The sequence below is a fragment of the Otolemur garnettii genome, unplaced genomic scaffold, assembly GCF_000181295.1.
Source record: "Otolemur garnettii isolate 467f Iridium unplaced genomic scaffold, OtoGar3 scaffold00060, whole genome shotgun sequence".
Lineage (NCBI taxonomy): Eukaryota > Metazoa > Chordata > Mammalia > Primates > Galagidae > Otolemur > Otolemur garnettii.
The window spans coordinates 8,707,627-8,710,994 of NW_003852455.1; positions in this window are offsets into that span (position 1 = coordinate 8,707,627).

Consider the following 3,368-nt stretch of genomic DNA (forward strand, 5'->3'; position numbering starts at 1 on the left):
TTCTTGGGCCAGATAACTGTTTAGGTTCATGTTTTTCAACATTTTTTATTTAGAACACATTTGAACCTATAGTTAAATTCTCATGGCACAATTATGTTACTCCAAAAAGAAAAAAAGAGTGAAAAAAGAATATACTTACTGTGCTTTGAACATCTTTTGAAAATAATTTAATTAATGATCTTTAAAAAATTCCAAGGCACACCTAAGATCCTCTCATGCCCAGCACACCAGTTGAGAACCACTGGTTTAGGTAGTAATGAGGCAAAGGGAGGATTATTTTGGTTATAGTGGGAAAAGCTCAATTGACATTGACTTCAGCAAAAGATTGGTGGGGGGAGTGATACTGGGGACAAAATTAGTTTCTGTCTTGACAGCCTAGGTGCCGGAGCTGCTGTCAGCAAGCCTCTGCCCTCCGATTCCCATCTTTGCTTCCTTCTGTGGCAGTTCTGTGCTCAGGCCTACCTCCTGTGGTGGCAACATGGCTGGGAACAACCCCTGAGAAATTGAAGAGTCATGTCTTCCTTAACTTTTCAAGAGTACCAGGGTTATCTCTCAGAGATCATTATTGATTTGTGGTCCTTGTAGCCAAAGGAAAGGAATACTCTGATCGGCGTTCATCATTTGCCCGTCCCTGCAGCTGGGTAAGGTTAAAGGACCAGGAATGGGGAAGAAAGGTACCACCCTTCTAGAGAAAAAGAGGGCACTGTTTCCAGAAGGACAATGATTGCCCATGGAAGAACCAACAGGGCATATTTGTAAAATAGTTTTAGAGTTTCAAAAAGCCTCACAGAAATAGGCCATTTGCTAATGTTAAAGCTGTACAAACTAATGGAACTGACAACTTGCTTTGCCTTTGTCTGAAATTATATTAGATCAGGGAACACTGAGTATCTTTCTGACTAGTAGCTTTTTGCCTCATAAAGAATGAAAAGGGAAGTTAATTTCTAGCATAGACCACTTAACAGCACTGATTGATTATAATCTTAATTTCTAAGACTTTTCTTACCATACATCATAATATGTGGTAATTAGCTCTGTATGCTCTCAGCCAATGAGAGCAGAGGCAAGTGGACAATGCTCTCTTAGCCAATGATGATCCATCGCTACCTTCCTACACTTCGAGAAATGAGTGTTTGGCAACTTGCGTTTTCCCCTGCAAACACTCTCTTTCTGGTATCTATTTTGTGCTCAGGTCAGTAGCTTTACCTTTTACCTCCAACAAAGGATGTAGGAGTGTGAGTGTTGGAGGAAGATGAAGAAACAAAGTTGACCAACTTGCTAGAGCTTAAGATGCCAAGCAGATGGGGCTGCCAAAGAAAGGCCCAGAGTCCAGATGCAGACGCAGTTAGGCGTTTGTGAATGTCCTTGACCTTAGCGAGGGCCCAGTGGGTGCACCTGAGCCCAGCAAGGAAAGATGGGTGATCACAGGGAGGAGGAGCCAGCTAGGGAAATTCATGGTTTTAGGGCATTGCAGGGAAACAGAAGGTTCACGATTGGGGGTGGGCAGGGACGCAGAGGCTGGGAACAAGCTCCAGGCTCCATCATGGGTAAGGTGACGGTAAAGACTTACTGAAGGCTTTTGGTGGGACAGTCCCGATTTTTAACAATTTGTCCCGCATCCCGTGGCATTTTAAAAAAGCCCGGATTTTTGGAAAGAATGCACAACAAGCTAGGGAACATGGGAGAACAGGAAGAGAATATACGGTTTTTGGCTGCCATGTGGCTATTTCGCCAGGATATGCGTTTTATATTATTTTTGTTAATTTTATAATGTTAAACTTTAATAATAACAAATAATTGTTGAGAACTGATTATTGAGAACTGCTTATCAAAGTTTGCATTGTTGTCAGGCCCTGCCCCCCCCCCCCAATGGTACCCCGCTTTACCAATGTTAAAATCTGGTCACCTTAATCATGGGCCAAGCCCTAACAGTTGGCTCTCCCAATTTTAACATTTGTAAATGTTAAGGAGAAATTGTATAATTGCTTTATGTTATCATTAGAATACCTTAAGAAGGAGAAAAAAAATCTCCGCCTTTAGTCACTAACCTTTAAAGAGCTTACTCTCTTTTCATGTTTTGCTGTCCCTGTGTAGTTCCGTTTAATTAATTGGAGCATAGCCCTGTAGGAGAGCTGAGGGAGTGGATGTGATAGGCTCTCCATCTGAGGCGGGAAGCTGAGGGAGTGGATGTGATAGGCTCTCCGTCTGAGGCGGGAAGCTGAGAGAGTGGACGTGATAGGCTCTCCGTCTGAGGCAGGAAGCTGAGGGAGTGCACGTGATAGGCTCTCCATCTGAGACGGGAAGCTGAGGGAGTGGACGTGATAGGCTCTCCGTCTGAGGCGGGAAGCTGAGGGAGTGGATGTGATAGGCTCTCCATCTGAGGCGGAAAGAAGGGTCCCAGGAGCCAGCGCTCTCTGGGCGTTCCTGCTGCTGATGGATGGCTGGAGGTGGGGTGGAGGGCTGTGTTGGGGATGCATAGTCTGAGGACCTGCAGCTGTGAGCACGGCTTCATGAGGAGGAGTGTGAAGGCAGGCAGCAGGTGTGCAGTGAGGAGGAGCCAGCTGGGAAGCCCTGAGCCCCTCACCGCTCACACTGAGATCTCCATGAACTAGGGCCTGTGTTTGAGTTACGCGCTTCTGTAAGCACACGACCTGTGTGAGGCTGCCCACAGGCAAGGCAGTGGCTTTGCCAGTTCCCAAATCATAAAATCTCCATTGCCTGAATCAGGAAGAGACCTTAGAGATGGTCCAGGTCCAATATTTTCATTTCACCTATGGGGAAATTGGGACCAAGAGATAAAAAGAAAGATTTACAGAAGGCTAGCAGGGTTTGGGTACATTTGTTCCACCATCTAGTTGCAGCAGGATGAACTGGGAGTGCTTGTTACAGTGCTGAGTTTTAGAAGCTATGCGAGAATCTGTATTTTAGCAAGAAGTACTCCCAAGTGACTCCTAGGCACTCCAAGTTTGAAGACCCCAGGTGTGAGTTTCCAAAGCTGCCTCCCTGGCTTAATTGACTGTGGAAGGCTCTGCCTCTGGGTTTGTTGCTCTGTCTTTGACACTAGAGACCTGCAGGCACTTGTGAAGAGGGAAGAGTTGTTTCTAATTCTTCTACAACTTTAGAGACTCTGTTGTATTTTTTTAAGGCTAGATGTGGGGCAAAAGATTCCTGTTTGCCTGTCAAGCACCAAGATGTTTATTTTTTTTTTTTTTTATTGAATGGTAACTGTGTACATTGATGCACTTTGCGGGTACAGTGTGGTGTTTTCATACATAATCCAAGACACTTCCATCAAACTGGTTAACATAGCCTTCATGTAACTTTCTTAGTTATTATGTCAAAACATTCATATTCTACTCATAGAAAGA